Source organism: Centropristis striata, chromosome 24 (genome assembly GCF_030273125.1).
Source record: "Centropristis striata isolate RG_2023a ecotype Rhode Island chromosome 24, C.striata_1.0, whole genome shotgun sequence".
Classification (NCBI taxonomy): domain Eukaryota; kingdom Metazoa; phylum Chordata; class Actinopteri; order Perciformes; family Serranidae; genus Centropristis; species Centropristis striata.
In genome coordinates this window covers 3,760,906-3,774,802 of record NC_081540.1, presented here as the reverse complement: position 1 = coordinate 3,774,802, position 13,897 = coordinate 3,760,906, and positions in this window count along the sequence as shown.

Below are 13,897 nucleotides of genomic sequence, written 5' to 3'. Positions count from 1 at the left end.
CAAGGAAGGGCAAAGAGTTTATTATCCTGGATTATAGCCCTTCGTGAGCTATGCAGCTCTGTAATGTTGTGATGCTATGCAGTCTGCAGTTAAACTTATTCCTGCAGCCCTAAAAGGCAAACAGTGAGATTTCTGCAGTGGTCAACATCTGTATTCGGTAAAGGAAGGAAGGTGAAATCTCCCTGCGTGTGTTGCCTCATGCTTCACAAGAGCCCTCCTGATTTATAGCTAAAACCTATTGTGTGGATTCTGACGTGGGGCTGATGCAACGTGAGGCGTGATGGAGGTGCAGATGTAGCTGTCACAGAAGTCTCACTCTTTGCTCTACGCATGCTGAAGTTCACAAGACAAGTTTGTTCTTGGCTCCGAGCTCAGAAAAAAGGCAACTCATATTCCAACTGCTTTCAGATAAAGACGTGGGAGAGACAGTGATGGGCAGTTTGTGTTCCAATATTCTCTTACACTTTCTGCTTTCGCACCATTTGAGAGTTAATCAATGTGGAATTGTACAACGCGTGAAAGCCGTCCAAGCTGCATGAAGTGTTGGCTCGTCACTCGGCTATTTTCAACTTGGGTGCAACCATTTTCTAAGAGAGACTGAAAATACCAGGCTAATTAAACATTTGCTGGATTTGATTTAGCAGGTCTTTGCTAAAATTGGACTTCATAGTCTTTCAAATGGTGCTGGCAGAATTGTTGGGTGTTTATGGTAAATAAAAACAGCATGATGCTAAACAGGGCTGGATTATGCTGCAAAGAGACCCCATGTTGTGTCTTTAAGTTCCTATCAAATACAGGAGCAACAATACGTTTCTGGTCATTTTTATGAAAAAAGAAAGAGAATTAGTGATATTTATATCATTTTTTTTTCATATTTAAAGCTCCTGTACAAGACAAGGCCTCATAATTTCTTAGTTGCACCTTAAGGCTCTTATCTTTGCAGGTTACACTGGGATTTAGGGGCCTCAATTACCAAACAATAACAATGAATTGCAAAACAGAGACCCTAAGGGTCTGGATCAATGGTCAGCTGATAATCCAGCCTTGCACATGCTCAGAATGGTTTAACAAGCATTTTTTTATGTGCTGTTATGTAAAATATGAAGACATTAACAAGGTTTTTGTATGCACAGTTCCAAAAAAACTGCTAATTCCTTTTATTTTATATATTTATTTCTACTTTTTTTTATTTTTGAAAGTCAATTCATTGATTTGTCAAGAAGTCACTCACAGCAAAATTAATTGGCAACTATTTGCTAATACATTTAGTGTTATTTTTCAAGCAAAACTTCTAACAATTTGGTGCTCTTCTATGTCTAATATAGCTGTGAACTTTGCATCTATCTGGACAATGATCAGCATAATAATTGATATCCATAAAAGGTGCACTGATAGATGTAAATTCAGCACGTAGCTGACTGTGACTGACAACTTAAAGGGGATTTATTATGCTCATGTTCAGGTTTATTTGTATTATGGGTTTCTACTTGAACATGTTTACATGCTTTAATGTTCTAAAAGACATTGTTTTTATCATACTGTCTGTCCCTCTGTCTCTTTAAGGCCCCTTAAAGATTTTGACAGCTTGTGTGAGATGTTTCAGATATTAAAGGGGACATGTGATGCTCATTTTCAGGTTCATGCTTTTATTTTGGTTTCCTGCTAGAACATGTTTAAAAAAAACAGTGTTTTTAAGAGCCCAGTCCAAAAAAAGCTCAGTCTACTCTGATCAGTCTGTGTTTCCAGGCTGGGAAACAGCAGTGTAGTGGCACTCTATGCCTATATATAGCATACTTGTGACATCACAATCTTATAGAAATCCTGACAGCTCATTTAAAGGCACAGTTTTGAAATACCGGCTGTGTGCATTCCTCTGATTGAGCAGATACTTTTGTTTTATTTTGAAAGGTATTTATCTAGCACCAAGTTGCAACCTCTGGGCCTGAGAAGTGAAACCAATGTGGAAGTGCCTTTCATCTGCATTCTTTCTAATGGCCAGCAGGGGGCGACTCCACTGGCTGCAAAAATAAGTTGATAGAAGTCTATGAGAAAACAAGCCTACTTCTTACTTGATTTATTACCTTAGTGAACATTTTTTTTAATGCGTTGTGGTCTCAAATGCAAGTTTGAAGTCTTCTTTAATACAACCTGATGTTTATTTAATACAACATAATGTTTATTTTCTAAATTATGATCCCATTTAGAGTATAATAGACGATAAAGCAGTGTGTACTGTATGCCCTTTCACAGTGGGTTTTCACTTCATGGAAGTTAATTGTTTTAGTCGACATTCTTTGGATTGAGCTGTTCATTTTTATTTATTTTTTTTATTATGGATGCACCTTGCTAACCAAGCTTGCTCACTTCTGGTTCCAAAAAACCAAGATGGCGACGACCATAATACCAGACTTGTGGTTTCAAAATTCCAGTCCACAAACCAATGTGTGATGTCACTGTGGCTGTGTCCACTTCTTTTTTGATTTAAACCACAAAGAGTCACTTGCAAGTATTCACCCAACACCAACAGCAACAATTAATGGTAATTGAGCTAATATGTGGCCAGCCTCTGTATGCTGATAGATAGAGGGGGTGGACACTTTCCATATGTTGCCTCACCTACACCCCCCTGGAGATGCACGTCCTCAGCACAGCCTCATTGCTCGCCTGCCACCCAGTCTCCACTATGATGTGAGCAATTGAGTTCAAGGAGATCTGAGTAATTGAGAGGGCAGGGATGGCATCTGACAGGCACCGATGGCTCCAATGATTACTTTAATCAGAGTGGTTAATGGAATTCCTTCAGGCATGTAGAAAATGCTCAAATGTTCATCAGCACTCAACCAATTTTTACCCCCACAACCACTCACACCTCCTCTTTTACCCCATGTCGCCATAATTACCGATCACTTTCCTTTCATATTCATGTTTCCGTTTCTGCAGCAGGTGATGTGTTTGCTCCTGCCGTCTTGTGTAAACCCGAATCATAATGTGAGGAGTGTTTTATGGTCAGAATGCATTATGTATGAAGTGTTGTTATCATGAAATGTCATGACATGCCGATTAACATTTAAAGGGACAGTCAAGGACTCAATTATAGTAAAAATCCATATAAAAATCAAGCACATAAACAGGAAGCACTCAAGGTTTATGAATAATGAAAAAAAAAATCCCAATCAAGACAAAGAAAAGACAAATTTTATTTAGCAAGGGACATTTTTAATTATCATCTGATGGCTTATGCAGCGATATCTGTTCCACCATTAGTTCTCCAACTTTACTATTCATTATCAACTTTCTGGTCTAATCAGCCTCGCAGTTTAACACTCCCACAGTCCAGCCTGTGCCGAATTAACTTCATGAAATAATAAACTGCATTTAAAAGCACAGTCTAGATCTAGTCTCTAATGCCATCTGCCGAATAAACATGCAGACTCTGGCTTTATTCTATTAATTTAATTTAATTGGTGTGAGGACATTTATTTTCTCTGTTAAACACACATGTTGAAAGAATGTGGCAAGTAAACATGATCTTGCATTGATTTCCGGGTAGTTTTTTTTCTCTTGACTTGTATAGAGTGCAGAAAGACTTGTCTCTTGGGTGTATTACGGTATTTTTTCAATGTTTTCTGTGAAAGCTTTTTGTTTTTTTTGCACAGTTTTTATTCATTTGTTTGGGTTTGTGAATGTTTTCGTGAGATAAAATGGTAAAATATGATAATCAGCAGATTAGCAAAGGTTTTAATGTGTTGATGGGGATTTTAGCTTCCATCATTTGATCCAAAAGCAGTGAAATGAAAACACTACAGGTGATTTGTGGAAACAAACTAATGGATATTACCATGACAAATGCATTGAGACAGTTTTTTTTCAAGTTTTCTGAAATCATGTTTAAATATGCAAATGAGGCACACTTTTATTAAAATGTGCTTATTTGAGCAGGTAGAAATCCTTTTTTCAAATGTCTTCACAAAGGGGAACGTACTGTCAAGAGCCATAAAAAAATGAAATGTTCTCTAAATCAGGTTATGAAACATGATGTTATGTACATCACTACATGTAGTCCATATAATTATGTGAGAGAAAGAGCCCCCTCCTCCTCTATAGCAGCTGATTTACTGGCATACATGGAAATAATGTGAATTTGAAGAACCTGTTATCCAGCTGTTACCATTAGTGAGATTTCTTCCCCCCCAGTCCAATGATTGGACTCCAATCTGAATAGTAGATAATGACTAGAGATAGATGTACTGCATATAAAACGGAAACCCATTATTCTATGGATGGCATATGTACAATACTCTATTTATAGTAGCGCATGCTGGTTTCATGTGAAACAGCAGGCTAAGCTGAGATACTGTATAAGTGATCAAATAGGTGTGTGTGTGTCAGTGTATGGAGGAAGATGCTGTCTGTCTGCTCCCCTCTTCCTCTTCCTCTCCTGCTCCCACTGGGCAGCATGCTTGTATTCATCAGGCTTCCCGTTTTGTTTGTTTGTTTATGGCGGCTGCACCCGTTGATCCGGAGCCGCAGTAACCCTGTCGTTTGATAAATGGCAACCATAGCATTACTGACTCCCCAGCCGAGCCTGGCGACGCCCGGCCAAAAAAAACAACAGGTTGATGTATGGCTTCCTTCACAGTGTCAAGTCATTTAACTAGAGCTCGTCCGGGCACTGCGCTGCTCTGTTTGTCTGTGCGTGCTCTGGAATGCTGCCCCGCCTCGTGTGCGTCATCACAACGGAGCAAAATAGGTTCGATAATGCATGAAAAATGCAGGTTATTGTGCAAAAATTACAAGTGACAGCCAGGTCGAGATGGGGAGCATCACTGTCAGGACTGAGAACATTTGAGCAAGGAAGATGTTTTTCTTTCCAGCTGGGTTGCTTGATATGTTTCGGATATTAAAGGGCACATATAATAGACATTTGCAGGTTTATGCTTGTATTTTGGGTTTGTACTAGAACATGTTTACATGCTTTAATGTTCAAAAAACACATTATTTTTCTCATAGTGCCTGTCTGAATATACCTGTAATCACCCTCTCTCTGAAATGCTCCGTTTTAGCGCCTGTCTCTTTAAGACTGTTTCTGAATATGGGCTGTGAATAGTTCTTTGTGGATTGAGTGTTTTGATATTTTTACAGTATTTATAAAGTACCAAGACCTGTTTCATGATCTCTTTTTAACACCGTGTGACCTCTAAGACCTACAAAGGCAAAGGTGCCTTGACATAGTTGTCTTTTCTTTCCACGAGGCACCAAAATATAAATGTGTTTCCTTGAATTACTCCATAGTCAGTCAAAAGTTGCATTTAGGTGTTCTGTAGTGCCAAATTAAGTGAGTTACGGGAGTTACAGTCATTTTTTTCATTAAGACAATTTGATAATAACACATTTTGCTGCTGCCATTATATTTTGGTCAATATCAACCCTTACCCTAACCCTGTTTATAACTATTGTTATTATTTCCTTGGAAAGCTGGAAATACTCACACTACAGTCACAATTTAAAGCTTGTCTCCAGTAAAAAAAAAAGTTTTTTTAATCAACCTATCTTAACCCTCTCAATAGTTTCAGGGCCTTTTCTGCAGCTGTCACATTTGACTCAGTGTGGCCTCGTTCTCTATGGTCCTGCATCGCTATGGAAACGGCACATCATGGTGTGAAGTAGCGAGCCGAGGGACGACTAAAACATATCTTTTGTGCAGTTTAACACTTAACATTGGGAATAATAAAAAAGGAAATCATCCACGTTGAATGTAACTGTCAGAAATGTAACTTTGGTTTGTTAACTTAACTTAACTTAAATGTTTAAGTCGACTGTACATCAGTTAGCTGACTATGAGACAATGGGCCCCTGGGCACACACATGAAAAATACGCCCCACTACTTTGCCTTTATCACAAATAGACACAGACTTTATATTTGTTCAGCCTTTTGTAGTTGTCATGTATCTCTGTGGTTTTGGGCCTCTTTGTGGTCATTTTGAGTTTCCTGTAGTGTTTTTTTAGACTTAGTGGATCCTTTTTTTTTGTTTTGTTATTTATTTGTCTTCATTAAGCATCTCTCTGTAGTTTTGTGTCTCGTTTTAGTCATTTTATGAGTCTTTATCGTGTTTTTGTCTCTCCTTGTTTAAGTTTTGTGACTTTCTGTAGTTGTTTTGTGTCTCTTTGTTGATGTTTTGTGTCTTTTTGTAGTTGTTTTGTGTCTCTTTCTCGACATTTTGTGTCTGTTGACGTTTTGTGTCTTTAATTTTCTTTTTCATATTTCTTCTAGCTATTTTTGTAATTATTTTGGTCTTTTTGTAGTCCTTTTTTGTCTCTCTGCATTGTTTTGTGTCTCTTTGTAGCCTGGGCTTGTGCCTGATAGACCCTATGTTGTATCACCATAAATATTTAAATAATGTTTTGTAATTTCTGCCCTGTGATCATCGTTCCAACAAACATAATGCTAACCACCACCTCCTACTAGACCATTTAAAGCACTGTGTAGCATCTTGCTTGACCTACAGCTTCACTCTTCAAAAAGAAAATGTGTTTACAAAGTTCGGTTTGCAATTAGATACCCTATTGTTATTGGTCAAATTGGTTTCTTGGTGTGTATGTTTCTGAGACTGATGTTTGAAAGAGGAAGATAAGGCGTGTACTGTATGTGGGTGGCCGGTGAACGTCTTGGTGGGTCCGTCTCTGCAGTGCCCGTGCGTACACTTTAACAGGTTTCTGATTTACTGTAAAATTCCACTCGTTAGCGCTCTCTTTCTTCTCTCTCTCTCTCTCTCTGTATCTCCTGCTCCTTTTCTCTCCTGTCCCCATTTTGTTTCTATCACAGTGGCTTTGGTGAGGAGTCTGCAGAAAGCGGGGCCTTGCTAAAGGAATTAGACTGCGCGCTGGGAGATCGCTCAGATAATGAAATGGTGGGAGGTAGAAAAACTCATTTTCTCACTTTGTGAGGGAGACATACTAATGTGGCTATTGAAAATACCACTGAATAGTACTGACAAGAAAAAAAAAAAAGACAATTCCAACAGTGTTATTTGATTTCACCTCATATGGACTTGCTAAAAGGATAAAGTTCGACGCTGGGTTTAAGCATCTAAAATGGGCTTGTCATGATGGGAAAAGTATTGTTTTGCAACTGTCCTCCTCCCAGAGCGCAGTGAGTGACAGTATGCTTGTGGTTGGACAATAGCAAGGCTGAAGTTGGCAGAGTGTGGGTGTGCTTGTTAAAAACTGGCTCCTGTGGAGGGGCTCTCAGAGCTCTTACAGCAGTGTTGACGTCAGCTACTTGTGATGTTCTCTGTGCTGGACCTGCCAGTGTGTGTGTGTGTGTGTAGGCTACATGTACAGAGATAGAGAGCGTAGTGTAATGAAGTTCACAAGGGTTGAATGGTGAGATACAAAACAAACAGAAGTGATGCAATGCGCAGACATTATTAATGTAGAAGCCAGCTAATGCTGTTAGTTATGAGGTTTGTGCAGAAAATATTCTGCCGTTTAGACTCTAATCTTTGATTCACACATGCCTCCTTGTGCATTACGTTCATTTGTCCACTGTGCGTCATCACTGGCATTGATCCACACTCCAAACTGCAGCAAGGTTTGCATGAAGAATCAGGATGTTGCTCATGAAGAGAGAGAGACCATTAGCGCTGCAGATAGAGAGCTGCTTTGAAACTTAAATATTTTGATTCATTCTGCCTTTTTTGAGAAACCTTCAACTGCAGAGACCTTCGTTTTGTGTAGATTCTATTAGAAATTGAAGCTTTTCATACAATCAAATTAATCCATGCTGTGAAGAATTGCTTTAAAAACACTTTGTGGAGAAGAATGTGGCATTTTGGCTTCACCCGTACCAGAGTGCAATGTTCAACATTAGTCCTTGGCACTTCTGGATTTAAATACAATATTTAAATTATATTCATAAGGTTTGTTTTTTGACGGCAATGGTGACTTTATGCACGGGCCCCAGGCCCCTGACCAAGTACCAGGGGCATCATAATACATCATTTTCAAAAAATTGTTATATATCATATAAATAATGATTATATGTTTGCACCACTGTGAAAAATAATGGTCTAGGGAAGAGATTTCCTGTGCATAGCCATGATGAGCAGCATCATCACATTTGGTTTAATAGGCGACTTTTTAAAGCAGCAATTGATTCATATTGAATAGTTCAATATTATGTCAGTCTACATGTTGGAAATAACCATGGAATTATGTGCTTAATTGCTTTTTTGTTTTAATTGACACTGAAAACTGACTTCAGTCGATTATAATTCATTATGACCCGACACTGCAGCCTATTAGTTAAATAAAAAAAAACATCACAAATGATACATGCAGTCTCACTCCACTATTGAACATTACAGTTTATACACAAAGACTCAGTTATTAGTGCAAAACAAAGTCATTAAAAGAGCGATACTGTGAAAATTATAAGATCAGCACCATGGACAGCACCACAAACAAGCCCTTATTTTCACACCTTCCTGCTCCTTTTTGCCACTGTTACACCGGAGCAGTCTCTTTACAACAGAGTGTCACAAATCAAAGAACTTCACCTCCAGTTTTGCCCAACAACTTCACAGTCACAACTCATTAACAACAATGCCTTTCCACCCTGTAATTCCCAAGTGGCGCCCATCTTTACACACCTGCTCTAAAGCGAGGCCCGATGCAAACAGTCAGAACAAGTAGGCACTGTGTATCTCATTTGCCATGTTAAAGTGTGTTAACAGGAGGAATTAGCACTAAATTAAACCACCAGAGATTCCCAACTCATCTAACTGCCAAGACGTTATTATAGACTCCATATAAATGTGTAAGGTATCTTGGGAGAATGTGGTTATTGAATTATGCCAAAATTAAACCATTAGCAGGGAGGAATCAATCTAACCAACTGGAAACAGCAGCGTGACTGCGCTCAGTGAGAAAGAATGGTTTCATTTTGTCAGAGACATTTTGAAGGGCATTGGAAAGTCCCTTTCTTTTTGCGCATGACACTTTGCAACAGTACGATATGAAAAATGCCTCGGAAAGCATTATAAATTGGTTTACACGGTGACCTGTGGTAAAAATGCATTCCATGGGTGCAAACAATTTCCCCTTCTGTAGATATAACCTTAGCAGGGACTTTCTCCACATAAAAAATCCTCTGTAGAAAATAAAGAGGAGTTTAATTGGCCGGCAGTAAAAGGTCTGTCCATTTTTGCTCTTGAGGCTGACATTCTCATTTTTATACTGCCTTTGCTGCTAGCAAATGTTAAAGGCTGAGGATCTGACTCTGTCAGCACAAGTAGCATGGAGGCTGAACCCGAGATAAGGCTCACACATGATATGAGAACATCTACAGGTTTCCTACTGGGGATATTTTACAGTATGAATTTGCAAAATGAGAAGCTGCAGAGATCATTTAAACTTTAACAAAATAAAGTGCATAACTAAGGTAAACCCAAATTACTCTCCTCCTTTCTGCTGACTGAATGTTAACTGCTAATGGCTCCACAATTGGCCAGTTTACAGATGGCCAGTTTCTAATGTGATGATTAGAGTGTGTGACCTTTGTGCTCTGTAAAGGATCCAATTTAAAATGAGCAATATTTCAGTCAAAGTATACTTGAGCAAATAATAAAAATGGAACAAAAGTGGAATAGAAACATTTGCAACTGGCAATAACAGCTGTGATTCATCACCTGCAGCTTCGCAAATAATTGATACGTTTGTTGCCAGGTGACTATGGACACAGCTGACAAACCCATTAAAGGTGAAACACTACATGCAAACATATTGTCTTGTTGCAAAAACATTTTTTTTTTGCATGAATGCTTGTTTTCTCTCAGACTAGTGCAAAGAAAACATACAAAATGCACATTTATGTTTATTTTTTACTACATTTTGTCTATTTGCGTCTGTAGATTTCTCATCAGTTCATCAAAAGTAGGCATAGTCAAATAATTGTTATCCGAATTTGAACAAAACATATCAGAAAACTTTCATTTAGACAATTGTTTTGGTCATATTGCAAAGCAATCAACTGGGGAAATTTCATGGATATATCAAGGACTTGGTGGTGAGGGTTAGAGTTAAGAAACCAGGATTTTAGGTCCTTTTAAAACTAAAAGTGTGACATAAAAGGTAGTTTTTTAAGACATGTAAGTGTCCCTAAAAAATCTGAAATTAAATATCAAAAACTGAGTCACCAGTCTCATCAGAAAACAAAGAAAAAACAAACAAAAGGCCTGAGCACCAACTGCATGCTGCTGCTGCAAGGTGGAAGTGAGAGTGAGAAGAGGTCCCGCCTCCTCTTTCTAACCTCCCCTCAATCAGCCTCATAGATCACACCTGAGGGAAAGAACCAGGCAGCAAATGCATGACAGACCGAGGTTTTTATAGTGAACAAAAACTTACAAAATAATGAAAAATAGAATTGAAAAAACATTTTCGTTAACTGAAATAAAATAAAAACGACTAAAAAAATAACAGTTTTTTTTTTTTACAGTTTACAAAACTAACTAAAAGTAACTCAAATTATAGTGAAAATATCCTTCGTTTTCGTCTTTGTCAACTTTTTTCATACATAAACCTTTTTGGTTGACATGAAATCTATTTTATCTATCTGGTTTTATGACTTAATAAACTTATTGGAGCCGAGATGGATCAGACAAAGGAAATAAAGTAAACATTTATTATGACTTTTTTTCATCTGGCACCCAACAAATACCCCATTACAAAACAACTAAAACTAATAAAAACTAAACTAAAACTAAGCATTTCCAAAAAATAAAAACAAATTAAAACTAGCAAACTCACTCAAAAAACTGATTAAAACTAACTGAATTTGAAAACAAAAATTGACAACGAAATTAAAACTAAAACTAAAAAAAAAAAAACCTGAAACTATTATAAACTAGAGTAAAGGGGGGGAATCAGTGCATGAACCAAATACTGTTGCCAAGTCATTTTTTAATTATTTAATCCAAACCATGTACTTATAATCTCCTAAACTTGAACAGTAAACCTGAAGAAACTAAATCTGAACTATCACAAAACAGCAAATTGCCATTAAATGGGCTGATAATCTTCTGCAAATTATAACGTCACATACTGACACTTTGTCATGTGAAACCAATGCACGTGGAACCTTTTTACTCATTGTTGGAAGTGTCAAGGGGCGGTGTGTCACTTTCCATTACTTACTTGCATGGTGGCTTTTCAAAATAAAAGGAAATCACAGGAAATGGTTAACTTTAGTTGATAAAACCACTTTAATAAGGTTAGAATAAAAGAACAGGGTCAGGCTGGGAAACAACGACATTTAACTACCTTCATTTATTTACTGTGACAAGATAGGGCAGCCTATTATTTATAAAAATAATAATAAGTATGCATGTCATCTCACCCCACTATTAAACCTTACAATTCATGCACAGAGAGTCCAAGGCCTCAGTCACTTATTGGTGCTAAATGACTGTTATATGATCAGCTCATGGACACAAACAAGCAAGGCTATCAATGCTTTTGTACCCCATCCTCGTTTTTAAAATACAACAAAAAAGAAATGTTTTGTTTGTGTGTTTGAGTGTCACTTTCCATAGTGGCTTTTCAAAATAAACTTCCTTGTTCACAGGGAACAGTAAAGTGCTTTTATTGTCTAAAGTTAACTCAGGTTTGGGTAAAAGAACAGAGTTGGGCTTAAAAAAAAAAAAACTTCTGCATTTAACTACCAGACACAGTTACACAGGTTGACTCCTCATTTCAATATTTTAATATAACATTAATGGAAATGTGTTATACAAACCAAATGTGTTAATGTAAGATATCAACTGGGATATTTTTTTTACCTGTATATTACCTTAAATGAAAACATAAACACATTTTACACATCAGCTTCATCATCTTTCCACTATGACACAATCTCCACTGTTACTATCAAAGCGCTTAACTGAAGTGATTACATTTATTCAGTCACAGTGTGATGAAATTAATAATTCATATCAAGATAATTACATACTACTGTGCCTTAAACATCCATTTGTGTGTTCCGAAAACCTGTTAATAGCTTTAAAATGAAAACTTGATTTCAAAAGAGGATAATATTCAAATGCTGCGGAAATCGGGGTCCCTGTAGGTTCCAAGTTAATGTGAAAATTCAAATAATCAATTTGTGCCTCTGAGATTACTTATGTGGTAATAATTAAAGCCAGGAAGGCTATTATAAACACAAGACCCACGGTTGCTGGAGTGTTATCTCGCAGACCTAGATTCCAGGTCTCAATATGGAGCTCTGTTTTTATTGTTATTATTATGAGTTGTTTTGAAGCCACAGTTCATCAATGAAACTCATCACGGCTGGATCTGCAGGACGAGAGGTTGATGATGAAACCTTTTGATTTGAGGACAACAAAAGTGATACTCAAGGCTGGTCGGAGTCATTGAAAATAAGCAGAAAAAGAGAGAAAAGAGGCATTGAAGCAGCAGATCAATCTTACCCACAACCTCTACACTAGTTTTCTCTCATGGTAGCTGTTTGTTTGGGAACCCAGGGTCATGAGCGCCTGTCATAACAGACATCTACTTTGTTTACCACTTAACCTTCATTTCATAGATTCCTCCGCTGACAACATGTATTTGATATCCGAGCAAAAACATGTAGTGCATTCTTATTTTCCCAGTACAAGAACACAACCAGTACTGGGAACTCTTTGCTCAAGGGCAGAGCAGTCTTTGTTCACATCTACTGCCAAGAATGGTCCTGCCACAGCCGCAGATCTATAACTGCCTCCTGATCTTCAGCCTGTTCAGGTTGCCTTTGCCCTTTGCATCCTGCACACAGGCTTTGGAAGAAATGTGTCTTGTAACTCTGGTTGTATTATCTAAGTTCAACAATCAAATATAACAAAAAAAGGCTCTTATTATACCAGTTTAAAGTTGAGATTAAATTTAAAATGTCTTTGTTAACCCTATTAGATTGCATCCTTAGGCATACTGTGCAAAAAAGGAAAAAGAAAATCCATTTTATGGTATTTTTATATCAAAATCCAATCATGCTTTGATAAGCTGCTTCCAACCAATTTCCACCAGTGCTATCCAGACAGCCCCAGTCCACAGGAAGGCATAAAAACACCCTGCAAACTACTCAAAAGTACTTGTAAGTAACTCTGTGGCTGAGGTCTGATTCTTTTAGGTGAGGCTTTGCTTATTTGGGCTGGTGTCCGTGTCTCGTGGCGTGGGCAGTGCATGCAGATGAACAGCGCCACTGCAGAGGAGTGAATCGGTTGAAGGTCGGCGAAGTTTCCCTTTCATCTCTCCCTCGTCCTGCTCCTGATCTAACAACAGGTGAGGGAGGTGTGTGTGTGTGTGTGTGTGTGTGTGTAGCAGAGACGAGGTCTGGCAACAGTGACTCTTGAGAGAAACAAGGGAGCAGGTCTTTGAAAACAACAACAAAACAAAAGGTGACCTTGCCGACTACAATGTGAAAGAGAGACTCCACTGATCATATATATATGTCACACACATAGTATATGCATGCAAATAGTTTGCATTTGAAAGAAGCTGAGCAAAACTAACTAGCACTGGTGGAAAAGGGATTCAGATCAATTATTGAAGTAAAAGTAGCAGCAACAAAATGTACCAAAAGTACTTTTTATGCAGAATGGCCCCACTCACATTGTTTTATATATTATAAATATGTTCTTGGATTATTTGTATTGATGCATTTATGTAAGCAGCATTGTAACTTTGTACAGATAGGGCTCATTTTAAGTACTTTAAATACTGTTATGAGGTTTCATTTTAAAGAAAAGTATAATCACTTTAAATTTACCATGTTTTTTATGTTAAATCTCGACCTGAAAAGTAACTAAAGCTGTCAGCTAATTGTCAAGTAGAAGTAGAAAGTTA